The sequence below is a fragment of the Rattus norvegicus genome, chromosome 10 (assembly GCF_021556685.1).
Source record: "Rattus norvegicus strain SHRSP/BbbUtx chromosome 10, alternate assembly SHRSP_T2T, whole genome shotgun sequence".
Classification (NCBI taxonomy): Eukaryota; Metazoa; Chordata; class Mammalia; order Rodentia; family Muridae; genus Rattus; species Rattus norvegicus.
The window spans coordinates 22,443,609-22,458,397 of record NC_141543.1 but is presented as its reverse complement, the minus strand read 5'-3'; the positions used below and the strand labels follow the sequence as shown (position 1 = coordinate 22,458,397).

General features: G+C 43.4%; 1 protein-coding gene across 9 annotated transcripts in view; it reads left to right on the top strand.

Annotated features, from left to right (window-relative positions):
* Positions 1-398: 398 nt before the first annotated feature.
* The window catches only part of Crebrf (CREB3 regulatory factor), a 58,392-nt gene continuing 44,001 nt past the window's right edge, over positions 399-14,789 (top strand). For 4 of the 9 annotated variants that reach the window (XM_087571569.1, XM_087571568.1, XM_087571570.1 and 1 more), the window contains exon 1: positions 399-523. The gene's annotated coding sequence lies outside the window, so the exon portion shown is untranslated. 9 annotated transcript variants of the gene reach the window in all.

Genomic DNA, 14,789 nt, shown 5'->3' with positions numbered 1-14,789 from the left:
AATGTCGATGTAGCCCCCTACTAATTAATATTCCTTTAATCTCCCATGGTTCAGTTAAACTGTAAAGTGGGTATTCAGAATCCTCGGTTCTCATCTTAGTTCTGAGTCTACAGACAGACTGAATATGGAAGCCTCTGAAAAGAACATCACGCGCGAACGCTAGCTCGCTGCTTGCCATCCCCAGCGGCCCACGCCCACGCTCAGCAGCAGTCTCCGAGCCCCCGCTCCGCCCTCTCTTCCTGGTTTTCCCCAGCAACCCGCCCCTCGGGTGTCACGTGACAGGGCGCCAGCCGGGCTGAGCCCCTGATTGGCCAGACTTCAGGGCGCCTTGCGATTGGCCTGGGGCGGCGGGCCCCCGCCTCCCTCCTCCTCCTCGCCGCGGCCCACGTGAGGGGGGCGAGTCACGCGATTTCCGGGAACCCGTCAGGAAGGACATAAACAAAACAAACCGAGGCAGCATGGAGAGGGGCCGCGGCCGCTGCAACGCGGCCGGACCTAGTGCCTGAACCGCTTTCAGCCTCAGGTGAGTGCCGAGCGGCCGCACGGGCAGGCGGGATGTGGCGGCAGAGAACCGCGGGAGTGAGGCGCGGGTGCCCGGCTCCGGGCAAGCGGGGCGGGGGCCGCCGGGCCGAGGGCGCGCGGAACGGGGTCGCCGATGCGAGCCGGACCGGGCTGTCCCCGCGGCCGACCGTTATATAAAAGACGGGCACGCACGGGCGGGCGGCCCCGTTAGGGCCGTGCCCTTTGCGCTCCCGGGAACCGGAGACCGCGACTGCCGGCAACCGGCCTGTCAGAGCGGCGAGCGGGTGGGAGGGGCCGGGAGGGAGGGGAGGAGAGGGGCGTGTGAGGGAGACCGGCACAGCTGGCGCTCGGAAGGCCAGGGACGGAGGAGTGGGCCGGGAGAACTCAGGGCAGGGGCGTCGTGGGGCTGCTGTTCCCCCCGGCCCCTCCCCGGAGGCGGCGGGCGACGGGGGCCTCCCTCTCGGGATTTGTTTATATGTCCTCTCTAAGCAGCTTGAAAGGTCCGGAGGCGGAGCCCTCGCTGACGAGTGGCGGCCGATGCTGTCCAATGGAGGAGGCGAGCGGGGGCCGTGGCGCCAATGGGCGCAGGGAGGCGGTGCCGCGGGCCCCCAGTAAGTTAGGTTGTGCTGGGGGTTGGGCCGGTGGGGCGGCCATATTAGATGGGAGGGGACGGGGCTGGGGGGCCACTGAGCGGGGCGGAGACGGGGCAAAGGGCGCAGAGCCGAGCCGAACTGAGCGGGGCCGGGGGCGGGCCGGGTGTGGGCTAGAGTCCTGGAGGACCCGGAAGCCGCTCGGAGGAGCCTGACCCGGCTCGGCCGCTCCCGAGTGGAGGCGGCCAGGGAAGTACCGAGGGCAGTCTAGCCTCCCAGGGGGCGGTTCCTGGGACTAGATGGAGCTTAGTCTCTGGCTTCTTGGTAGGCACTCTGCTGCTTGATAAATCCTGCCGCCAAAACCTGTAATCGCCCTTCTTTAACCCAAGAAAGCAAACAGTTTCTGAACAGGCTTGAGTCTTAAGGACCACCTTGAGCTATTTCGGTAGTTGGGGGTGTGTTTCTGTACCAGACCTCCCGTGTAGAGACAGGCATTCAGAGGAACTTGTGCTTTTTCTGGGTATTGCAGAGAGAAAATTGAGACTGAAAAAGCAAAATTGAGGGACGAGCGGTGTTTCTATTTTTTCCCCCACACGTAGATACCTTCCAAAGATCAGACCCCTGTGCTTCAAGTCTTAATTTGTCTCCCTTGCTCACATAAATCCGAAGCTAACTTGCATCAGCTTCATGAGAAAACGGAACCTTGAGAAAAGTATTTGGGTCTGATGAGTCTTTAGGACTTTTGTCTTTCCATTACCAGCAGGTGAAAAAAGAATTAAGGTCTGACTTATTTTTTAAAAGGCAGAAATAGAAATTCTTTATAAATTTTGTGATCTATGGTAAAATGATTGTTACTTGATTGTACTTTAAAATATTCTTCAGTGTTCTCTCAGTTTAAAATAGCTGAGAGATACACGAAAGGGGAAAATGCTGTGGATACAAAATTGGAATTGGCACCATGTTATCCTTGTTAAATGCTTTTTCAAGCTCCTTTTAAGATGAGCTTACAACCTGTGATCACATTCATATTGTCAAAAGTACTAGGCTATTGATACATCTTTGGTTAAGTACTTAAGAGTAGGAATACATTATAGATATATCACCATAGGGGACTCTTCAAGAGTTGAGCTGAAGATCAACAAATAGTAAATAAATTATTCATCAACTTTGGTATTGGTTTTATGTGACTGACCTCGGTTTTTTTTAAAACTCGGTAAAAATATAACCCCAGGTTATTTGATATACTTTTAAAATTACATTTAATTTTAATTCTTATTTATTTGTTTGTTTCTGAGGCAGGATTTCTCTATATAGCCCTAGCTGTTCTGGAACTTACCCTGTAGACCAGGCTGACCTGGAACTCTAAAAGATCCATTTTCCTCTGCCTCCTCAAGTGCTAGGGTTAACCACCCTATATATATAGGCATACCACCACTCGACTATATATAGTTTTTGTAGTAAATAAAATATTAGCCCCATATTTTATCACTTAATGTTGTATTGCTAAGTCCCAATCTATCATAATGCCACAATCAGATAAAAGGGTATAACTAAAGTTAAAACCAAGCAGAGTTGTTTTGATGATACCTAGAATAATTAATCAAGGGTTGTTCATTGTCATTTTGTTTGAAAAGTTAGTTTCGTTACTTATGTAGTAATTTCTTAAGAATGGCAAATATGTACACTAGAGTTTATTTTGGGCTAAAATTCTGTCTTATGCTTAATACCTTGTCATTCTGTATGTTGCATACAAACTGATGAAGAAAATAACCTGTTTGATTGGTGTAAGTTCTGGAGTGAAAGGATAACTAATAAAGGTCCTTGGTGTTGGTAGTGGTGACTAAATCCATGGGATGATGGGAGTACAGAGACATTGTATCCTAACTGTAATAGTGTAGTGTTATACATTGCATCTTAACTGTATTGGTGTAGTGTAGTGGTTTTTTTGTGTTGGTTCCCCCCCCCCCCCCCAGATAATCTGCCTGCCTCTTCCTCCTGAGTGCTGGGATTGAAGGTGTGAACCACCATACTTGGCAGTGTAGTGGTTCTTAAAATAGTAAACTGAATTCACTGTTAGCTTTTAAGGCTTAATTTTTAGTCAAGACTAATGATAGAATTTTGAGAGTTATCTGCATAGGCTCATTTCCAGTTAGGTTTGTTCCTGACTGTTTTGTCAAAGATCTCACTGACTTTTACTACATTTAATAGTGTCTCATTTTGAGGTAAACACATGGGCTTGTCATAAATCTGTCACTCTATTTTGTTTGCTTTTGTTTTGGGGGCTTGCAGTGTTGCCCAGGTTGCTTTGAACTTCATGATTTTCTTGCTCAGCTTCCTGCATTACTGGAATGATAGCGATATGCCACAGTGCCCAGTTGGTTCTAATTATACCAGTATAGGAGTAATTGAACTTTTTACTGCATAGGACTAAATAGTAAATATTTAATAATCTATAATGACTGGTTTACCTCTGTAGTTTGTTTATTTACAAGAGTAAAGGGGTTGGGGATTTAGCTCAGTGGTAAAGTGCTTGCCTAGCAAGCGCAAGGCCCTGGGTTCGGTCCCCAGCTCCAAAAAAAAGGAAAAAAAAAAAAGAGTAAGATGTGTAGTGTCGGACCACATCATGGTCATTCTTAACCTCTTTTTAAAGACATCGTCTTGAGTTTGAAGTTTTTGCAGAGGGAATTGCAGAGGATATAAATATTGGATCAACAGTCTAATGTATTTATCTCCTACCTTGAGAAAGTGTCATTGTAAGAACATAGGGCACAATCCTATTGTAAAATTTTACATCTGTAGATGTTTTGAAACTGTTTAAAGTAACTATTGGTGTATATTAGCATAGTTCTGTGTGTGTGTGTGTGGTTTTTTTTTTTTTTTTTTTTTTTTGGTTCTTTTTTTCGGAGCTGGGGACCGAACCCAGGGCCTTGCGCTTCCTAGGCAAGCGCACTACCACTGAGCTAAATCCCCAGCCCCAGTTCTGTGTGTTTTAGAGGTCGTCCCCCACTCCATTTCTGAAACTTTCTTTTTGGTATATATTCCAGACTGGCTTTGAACTGGCCTACAAGTTGTTTTTTTGTTGTGTGATTTTTGTTTGTTTTTTTGAGATAGTGTCTCTTGATGGCCAGGCTAACCTCAAACTATGTGTCCAGGAATATGACCTTGAATTCCTGATACTCCATCTCCCATTCCAGAGGGGATTATAGGTGTTCACTACCATCTCAAAAGAGCCTTGTATTTTACTGGTTTGTGATAATTAGGGGTTTGCTGTTGTTGTTGTCGTCGTTGAGACAGGGTCTCTCTACATAACCCTGCTTGTCCTCGAACACTGTGTAAACTAGGCTGGCCTTGAACTCAGAGGCTGCCTACCTCTGCCTCCCATGTACTTGGGTTAAAGATGTAATCTGGTTTGTGATAATTATTCTTTTATATAGTAAGGTCCCATTTGGTGGGGAGGGGGGGACACAATTTCTTTTTCAAAAAAATGTATTGAATTTGTTTGTACAGGTCACATGTGCTACAGCATGCACAAGAAGATCAAGCACCAACTTGCAGTTGGTCTTCCTTTTTTCATTGTGAGGGTCCTATGGATTAAACTCCAAGGCTGTCAGGCTTGGTAGTGAGTGCCTGTATTCACTGAGCTGTCTTGCCAGGTTGTAAGGCCATTTTTGCTGGTTAGTCTGAGTCATACTTTTGGGACAAGGTAGACAGGAGATTTGCAGAGGACTTCGGTGCTACTTCATGTTTGTAGTACGGTTCTGCATCACTAGCCACATCTTGTCTGCCTTTCTCCCCAAAGTCTGTATCTGAAGTCACTCTGTAAGCAGTTCTCTAAGCTTCTGTTGATATCCAATTCTTCTTTCCATCTGTCTTTTTTGAGACTATCTCAGGCTAGGCTTGTGCTCTCTATAGTTGAAATTGGCTTTGAGCTCCAAGTTATCCTGCCTCCATCTCTCAGGTGCTGTGATTAAAAGCATGAGACACCATGTTTAACTATTAACACCAACACTAATGTGATATCTTGTGTTAGAGTCTTTTCTTTCTTAAGATAGGATCTAACTATGTAACAGTCCTTGCCCTTGAACTGAAAAAGGTCCACCTGTCTCCTAGGTGCTGGGTTTAAAGGTCTTAGTATTTTGCTAGGCCTGCTGATCTTTTAGTTTTTCAGACAGGGTTTCTCTGTGTAGCCATGGCTGTCCTGGAACTCACTCTGTAGTCTAGGCTGGCCTAGAACTCAAGAGATCTAATTGCCTGAATATTAAGTGTGTGCCACCATTGCTGGTCAGCAGTTTCTTGGGAGTCTCCATGTACCTTCTTGAGGATAATACTGTCTAAGGGTTTGCTGCTGGTTGCTCTTCCTAATGGACCTGTCACCTCTATTACAGACTTGCTGTTCACTGAGGAATTTGAAACACTACAAGAGTAAAATTTAAAAAGAAGTCCTTATGGATAGTGTGGACGTCTGTTCATAAGTTTCAGTGTAGAAGGGCTGGAGAGGTAGTTCAGTGGCTAAGAATACAGCTGTGCTTGCAGAAGACCCCTGTATAGTTCCCAGCACTCCCATGGCTCCTCACAACTATCTATAGCTCCCATTCCAGGAGATCCTACATCTTGTCTGGCTGCTCCAGGCACTTCCTACATTTGCAATACAGACATACATCCAGGCAGAACACTTTGTACACATAAATACAATGAATATATCTTTTTTTTGTGTGTGTTCTTTTTTTTCGGAGCTGGGGACCGAACCCAGGGCCTTGCGCTTCCTAGGCAAGCGCTCTACCACTGAGCTAAATCCCCAACCCCTAAAACAATTAGTCAATTAGTTTCTTTTTTTTTTAAAGATTTATTCATTTATTATATATAAGTACACTGTGGCTGTCTTCAGATACACCAGAAGAGGGCATCAGATCTCTTTACAGATGGTTGTGAGCCACCATGTGGTGGCTGGGAATTGAACTCAGGACCTCTGGAAGAGCAGTCGGGTGCTCTTAACCACTGAGCCATCTCTCCAGCCCGAATATATCTTTTAAACAGAGACTCAGAATACCTTAAAACAGCAAGGCTTAAAGTAGTGTAAAGTCAGGAGGAGAACTGAGGAGGTAGATAGCTCAGTGACTACAGGTGCTTGCCACAAGCCTGATACCATGAGTTCAGTACTCTGGTGGAAAGAGATCAGACTTGGATGAGATTTCCTCTGATTTATTTGTTCATTCACACAAAGAAACGTCATAAAAAATTTAAAGTCAGGTAGACTGCAATGTTACGGTGGTGGTGGTGGTGGTGGTGGTGGTGGTGGTGGTGGTGGTGGTGGTGGTGGAAGATATGTGCGTGTGTGTTCATGGGCATGGGTTTGGGCACATGAGCATGGTGGCATGTGTTTATAATGTATGCGTGGGTAAAAGTGATACTTTTATTCAAGTGTCTTCCTTAGTCATTCTCACATTATTTATGCTCTTGAGCATGCATGATGTTTGTGGGTGGGTGTGTGCGCATGACAACTTTGTGGAGTTCTCTTCCCACTTTTATGTAGGTCCCAGGGATTGAACTCAGAGTAACTGGTTTGCACATCAGACCTACTGAACTATCTTTTCTCCCCTCACTTTTTCTTTCCACTTTTAGTAAAGTGAACAGACTTACTAGGAAAAAGAAAAAAAAAGATTCCCCAAGAGTGGGAAGGTCAAAAGGGAGATTACTTTGAGATAGAACTCACAGAACTTGGAGCTCGATAACTGGCTGGCTAATGAACTCCAGGGAGCTGCTTGTCTCCCTCACCACACATAGTCCCAGTGCTGGGCAGAAACCTAAACTTAATGTATAGTTAGGTTTCTAATGCAGCGCTAGCACGTGACTTTTACATAGGTTCTGGGGACCTGATTTAGGTTTTTGTGTGTTTGTGGCAAGACCCTTTATCCACTGAGCATTTTCACAGCCCATTTATTACAGGTTATGTCTGTCTGTCTTTCTGTCCATCCGTTCCCCCATCTCTATCTCTATCTCTCTTTCTTTCTTTCAAGTCTGAATTTCTCTGTGTAGCCCTGGCCATCTCCCTCTAGACCAGGCTACCCTTGAACTCGGATCCTCCAGCCACTTCAATTCCAAATGCTGGGATTAAAAGCATGTCCTGTTACCACTCAGCCTTTTACAGTAGGTCTTTCAACTGATTGTCAGTAAGGTTTTTGCCTGTACTCTTGGAAGTGAGTTGTCAACGGAGTAGGAGAGATGACAGCTACACAGTTAGGTTTCTGATACCTATCTCTTTTTCTCTTTCCCCTCACCCCCACATGCTCTTAACTTTGATTAGTTCTCTTTTCACAGTTCTTTCTTTTTGGAGGGGTGTGTGTGTGAGTGTGTGTATGTGTGTGTGTGTGTGTCCATATGATTGTTCCATTGTGTTTTGAGACAGTGGGCCACAAACTTACACTGTTTGTTGTATTTCATCCTCTCAAGGACTAGGGTTTTAGGGATGTTGTACCACATTTAACTTCTTTCCTAGTTTTTAGTTTTTCTTTTAGTCTCTGGCTAGTGTGTCCCTGCCCCACCTCCTTGCTTCTTTCCTGATTTATAGGTTCCCAGACACCTCCTTCCTTTCACTCTTACAAGGTTTTACTTTTACCCTTTCATTTTGCTTTTTAAGTTTTTAACTAATTTTACATTTTTGTTGCACTTATTCATTAATCTTTCTAAATTTCCTTGTATTTCTGTTGCATTTATTTATGAACGTGTACCTGTGTTGCATGTTTGCAATGATGTGCATGTAGAGGAAATTCAGAGGAGTCAGTTCTCCCTTTCCACCATGTGGGTCCTGAGTAATTAAACTCAGATCATCAAGCCTAGTGGTAAGTGCCTTTATCCACTGAGCTGTCCTAGCCAGCCTTCTTATTTTTTTTAAACCTAAACCAAAAAAATTTTTAAATTTTAAAAAATTTTTAGTAAGACAGGGTCTTACTATGTAGTCTTAAGATCACTATGTAGATCAGGCTGGCTGAGAACTCACTGAGATCTACCTCTCCTCTGAGGACTGTGATTAAAGGAGTGCGCCACCACACACACCTTACTTTGCTTTTTGAAAGAGGGACTCATAATATAGCCCAGGTTGGTCCGAAACATTCTGTAGCTCAAGCTGGCCTTGAACTCGTGGCAATCCACCCTTCAAAGTCTTGAGCGCTAAGATTACAGGCATGTGCCACCACCATGGCTCTTTGAAATCAGCACAGACCCAACACTGCCCTTCCCCACCCCCAAAAAAAGATAGAAGAAAGTTCACAGAATTTTGAGCTTTAATAAATGCTACCATCCAGCCACTGCTGTGACTAAATGTGTAATGCTCTCACACTGTACCACACACTCCATGGTGCCTCCTTTGCGGTTAGCCCTCCTCCCTCAATACTGGCCCCAGGCATGAAATTGGTTTCTCTTGTTACGGTTAGCAATGGAATTTCCTAGATATGAAGTCATACACTGCATTGTCTTTTGAGTCTGACCTCTAATGCTCTTGAAATGCTCCGGGTGTCAGTTTTGTCCTTGTCAGCTATCCTGTGGGTATATACCACAATGATTCTCTGCTCACCAGTTGGTGGTAGTTGAGTTGATTCAGGTTTTAGGCTGTTGTTGATGGTGGGTGAAAACTTTTTTGTGCTAGTCTTTTAAATAACGTTTCTAATATTAACCATCTTTTACTTGGTATCCCTGTGGAACTGTTGAAAGGAAATTCCTAGAGTTTACCTTCATAACTCGGCTTTGTGAGGTCTATAGTTTGGAGCATCTTTCAGCTTAGATGCCTGTGTGTAAATGGTCTGGGGAGCAAGCTAGGGAGCACAGTGTGGAGGAAATAGTTTCAGGGTTCAGTAGACGTCTTCTTAGGAATATGTGCTTTGTGTGGTTGGGTCTGATTTTTACCAGCAAGAGAGTAATGGGAGGAATTAGAAACTTTAATTGAAATTTCTACATTAAGTGCTGGTAGTTCACCACCACCACCACCACCACCACCACCACCACCACCACCACCACCACCACCACCACCCCACCACCACCACCACCACCACCACCACTCCCCCCCCCAAAAAAAACCCAAAACCAAGCAACCTTTGTATGGGAGCTAAACAGAAGCATTCTATGGACATGGATTTGTGAGTGTGGTCCATTTGGGACTTGTGCTTTAAGACGATGACTTCTGCCTTCAGTTTTATTTACTGTCCAGACAGGGTCTCACATATCTTAGGCTGTCTTTGAACTCACTATGTATTGAGTCTGATCTTGGCACTCCTCCTGCCTAAATCTCCTTAGTGCTGGAATTATTGGCGTGCATTTCCATGGCTGGTTTATTTGATCCTATGGATGGAACCCAGGGTTTTGTGTATGCTGTACAAGTGCCCAATCTGCCAACAGAGCTACATTCTCTCTGAGTTACGTCCTCAACCCAGCCTTATGCTTTGAAATGCACTTTCTACGGTAGAATGCATTAGTTAGGTTGAACTCCTCCCCCTTTTACATAGCTGAGCATAATAATTCCGTTATTGTTCAAACCCCCAGGTTTACATATTATTTTATGTGCATGAGCTCATCATGGCACATATCTGGAAGGGAAGGACAACATGTAGGGTCTAGGGGTTAGTTGGCAGGTTGTGAACTGTTTGTGAATTCCAAGATCACTTTGTTGATTAAGCCAGTATAATTCACAATCATAATCAGAAAACAGAGACAAGAGTGTTTAATAACCTTGAATGGCCTGAGTAAATGTATTTATTAAAATTATAGTTCTCCTCTACCTATTCTCTACAACAGTGGTTCTCAACCTTTCTAATGCTACAACCCTTTAATATAGTTTCTCATGCTTCCAGCCATAAAATTATTTTGGTAACTACTTCATAACTGTAACTTTGCTACTATTATGGATTATAATCCTAATATTTGTTATACAGAATATCTGATATGTGATGCCTGTGAAAACGTTCAGCCTCCAAGGAGTCTTGACCCACAGGTTGAGCCCCCACCCGAAGGTGGGGTTGTGGGCTTGTGCCACAGTCTCAGCTCTGAGTATCCTCTCGCTTTAATTCCAGGCAACTGAGTTTTTGTAATAAGTTTAAGGATTAGATTCTGAACTTGGTTTGGGTTTATAACTTTATAACAGCAGAATCTCAAGAACTTGATTAAATACCAAAGAAAGAGTCTGAGAAAATGGCCTTCATTTATTGATAGTCTTTTTTGTGTTCTGGCTATACAGTTTAATACAGAATTACAATATTCCTACAAAGTAAGCTGGAACAGTTCTTACATAAAAAGGCAATTAAATATCTGGAATGATGTCCCCAATATTCATTAAGAAATAGAGCCCTTTCCTCGCATGGTGGTTAATGACATTTTGGAGGATCATTACTTTGAGACCAGATTGGGCTGTGTATTAGTGAGGTTATGTCTCAAACAAAGAACAGCAACAATAAAAAAAAGTGAACAGTGAAAAAGGGACTCTAGCCAGTAGCCTGTTCTACATAGTAAGTCATAGACTATATAGTGAGACCCTGACTAAAATTTTTTTTCTTAAAAAAATTTTTTTAAACTTTTTTGGGCTGGTGGTAGTTAGGGTTGTTTTTATTTGAGCTTTTCTTTGTTTTGGTTTTTTGAGACAAGGTTTACCCTGTAGCCAAAGCTGGCCCAGAACTTGTGGGTTCAGAAGGTGTAAGACTAGCCTTCAGTCTTGAGCAGTCCTGTCTCAGCCTCTTGAGCTTTGGGACATAGGCTTAAGTCATTATGCTTTGATTTGGTTGTTTTGGGATTTAAAAAAAATTTGTGTGTGTGTGTGTGTGAGATGTGTATTATGTGTGTGTCATGTGTCTACTGAGTCCAGAAGAGGGCATGGGTTCCTGGAGCTGGAGTTAGAAGTTGTTTTAAGGTTTCTGATATGGGTTCTAGGAACCCCACTCAAGAACTTCTAAGAGCTGTGAGTACTCTTGATCAGTGAGCCATCTCAACAGCCTCAGTTTTTCCCCCCTGAAGATTTATTTCTGTGTGTGATTATGTCTGTGTATGTCACGTGCATGTGGGTTTTGATGGAAGCAGTTGTGAGCAACTCAAAGTGGCTACTAGGAACCAAGCTCCAGTCTTCTTGAAGAGCCCTAAACTGTTATGTTGAGCCCTTAGAGTTAGTATTTGAGACAGGGTCTTAATTTAGCCCAGACTGAAACTCAGTACTCAAGTAAGATGGCTTGAAATCATCCTGCTGCTGCTGGTGCCTCTGCCCCTGTCTCTGCCTCTCCCTACTGCAAGAATTTCAAGTGTAGGCTACTATGTCCATCTGAAGCAGAATATTTAATCTAGAATCTCCTTATCATAGAAGTCTTTCTGGGCACTAAGCTAAAACAACACTCAGCTCCTGTCTTTTGAGTTGAGAAGAGGTGACTGCAAACTTGACTCCGTAGTTCCTCCAGCCCCATGTCTAACCTGTCAGACCTTGTTGCTGTAGTGCCATGCTCACGTTGCAGCTTGTTATCATTGAAATGTGCAAAATCTGAAACAGAGGAACAATGAGTTTTGAAGAGCAGCCCAAGTTACGGAGGACAGGAGTGCTAGAGTTGTGAGGGTGCTTTCAGGTGTCTCTTGTCTTGGTGCACACGGGTGCACATTGCAGTGTGCACATATTGCAGTGCATAAGCTGCTGCTGTTAATCATAGTTTCTCTTCCTGTGTTCTGTAGCTTTCTGTAGAACACTTGAGAAGACCATCTGTGAAGGGAGATGGATTATTTTAAACAATCTGAACAAATGACATCTATGTCAGTTCAAAGCATGGGTTGAGTTGTTTTTTACTTTTTAAATCTTATTCCTTCACCCTTTCCTCCCTACACAAGAATTATTTCAGGTCTCTAAAATCTACTCAAGTTCATATAGGGTTTCTGGGAATTAAAAAAAAATTCGAGAGTTCAACTTTTAATATTTTCTCTATCTGATACTAGTGTTTTTAAGACAAATTAGGAAGCTGTTGTAAGATTCTTTGGCACACATACAGAGTGCTCAATAAGTAAGTATTGAATGTCAGAGTTCTCTCTGGTGACCTCATTGAGTATGAAAGTCAGAGTGCTTTACCTCTGACTCATTGTCCCCAAGGACTTGTGGTCTTCAGAGATTTTTCATTCATTGTCAGCCAAGCTACCCAATGCCTGGCATTGGTTTTGGCACTATAGACAAAGGAATGTGATGATTAGTCTCAGAGATATCTCTGTCAGTGAAAGCAAGGAAGAAGAAAAATGTGAGCAAAAATACACAAGCCAAAGTCTCACTGTTGGGGAAGTAAAATTGAATTGTAAGCAACTCAAGGGTGCCAGGGAAACTGATGAGGTCAGTATAATATTCATGTTTATTTAAAGTAGACGATAAGGTTGGGAAGATTGTTTCACTTGTTATCTTGAATATTTTAGATATTGCAGAAGACTTTAGAGTACAGTGCTAAGTAAGGTCTGGCAGGCAAGGGAGATTAACTTCAAAATAGGCCTCTTGCCAGACGTGATAGCACATACCTGGGATCTAGCATCCAGCTGGCACAGGCAGAAGGATTGAATTCAAGACCAGCCTGAGATTCTCTAGGGAAATATTGCTGTGTGTGGTGGCTGGCATATACCTTTAAACCCAGAAAGGCAGAGACAGGAGGATCTTTGTGAGTTGGCCAGCCTGGTTTACATAGTGGGTTCCAGTTCTAGGCCAGCCAGGGTTGCACAATAAAACCTTGTCTCAAAAATATCAAAAATAGGAGTAAAGCCTAAGGACCGGAGAGAGGAAAATGTATAGGCAAATGCTAGAATGATTAAAGGTAACTAGAGCCAAGTACAGGTTACAGTTAGATGGATGTATTTGTGAGCTTAGTAGATCTTTATTAATAAGTCAGCAACATGATTTAGTCAAGTGCTCAGGGAAGAGTTGAAGCTGAGATCAGTCCTCCACACCTAACTGTCAGAGAGATAGTTCTGTTTTCTAATAGGACTTTGATGGAGTTGCTGGCATAGTATCTGTGAGGTGGTGGGATATTAGCACAGAGATAGCCTAGCTGAAGATGGTAGGCACATGCATGTCTATGTGGAGGTTGAAGGGAATTTGGGAGTCTTGCAGACATTGGGGAATTGTGAGCACATAGTGTCTGCAGTGGAAGGTTTGTTTAGAGGCGTCATTTAGTTAATGACCTTAGGTATGTCTCTTTCTCCTGCTGAATGTTTTTAAAATTAGTATAAAATAGATAACATGGGAAAGTGATGAACTTTCACCAGTATAATTTTATCACAACAGTGACTCCTATTACTTCACTAGATTCTGTCATGTGCTTTGAATCTGTAAACAGCAGTACAACTATTGAATATTTTGTTGATAGCGACCACTAGGTTAGAAATGAAGTCTCTGCTTCTGTCAGTAATTTATCCCTGCTTGTGTGCTCTGGAACAATTTAAATAGAAAACACGGTCTCTACTGAATGTCCCTAATGTCCTCTTGTTCTTGTAAAAATATAAAAATAAAACGGTACGGTTGTCTTTTACCTCGCTAGGTCCTGCACCGCGGTGCCCAAGATATCTGCTAGATATCTTGGCGGAAACACATCCCAGCCGCACACTTTCCTACACTCAAACCCTCACATAAAAGAACATACAACACAATAATCTTCAACCCAATTGATAAGATATAACTGCCCACTTAAACATACAAAGCCCGGTACCATCCATCCCTTGAGAACATTAATAACAACCTGTAAATACACAGAGCAGAATCTTAACATCACCTCTCACTCTCTCCGTCTCCCTTTCTGTCCTAGTCTCCTCCTCTTCCTTCAAACTTCTCTACTGCCCATCCTTCCTTCTCCTCCAATGACTGGCCTCCTTCTAACCTGTACCTGTCCCTCACCTGTACTTTACAGATTCAATGGGGAGAAGGTTCTGGTGAAGTCACCTGATTCCTGAGTACTGACAGGGCACCTGTCCTTGGGGCAGTGGAATTAGCATCAAAATACAGATAACTCCAGGGCAAACCACAATATCCTCTAGTCATTAGTTTTTAGAAATAAGAAGTAGTCCTTCCATTTAACTTAGATTTATTTGTTAATGTCTTCCATGTTGCTTTAAAAGGGCTTTATAGCCTAGCCTTCCAAAGGAACTGAACAAAGTGCAAGAAGTCTTCAAGACTTGAGTTCAAGGAGAGAGATCACTTTAAAAGAAAGATTATTTTATTATGTGTATGAGGGTTTTGCTTAATATATATGCATGTGCACTGTACGTGTGCCTGGAGCCCACAGATGTGAGATGAGGGCTTTGGATCCTCTGGAACTACTGGGTTACACATGATTGTGTGTTAACCACCATGACAGTGCTGAGAACTGAACCTCTGTAATAACAAGTGTTTCTTTGTTGTTGTTTCGTTTTTCAAGACATGGTTTCTCTGTGTTCCTGGAACTCACTCTGTAGATAGACTGTCAGTGCCTGCCTCTGCCTCCAGATCTGAATGCCTCTGCTGGAATTAAAGGCATGTGCCACCACTGCCTCGTTCACAAGTCCTCTTAACCATCTCTCCATCCCCAAGAGAAAGCACTTTTGAGACTTGAAGATACTCTTAGTTCCTCAGGATTTTCAGCAAAATGTGACTTTCATTCTCTTTATTTTTTTGATTGCAAACTTATTTCAGCCCCTGTATTTTTAAAATTTGTGAAGCTAATA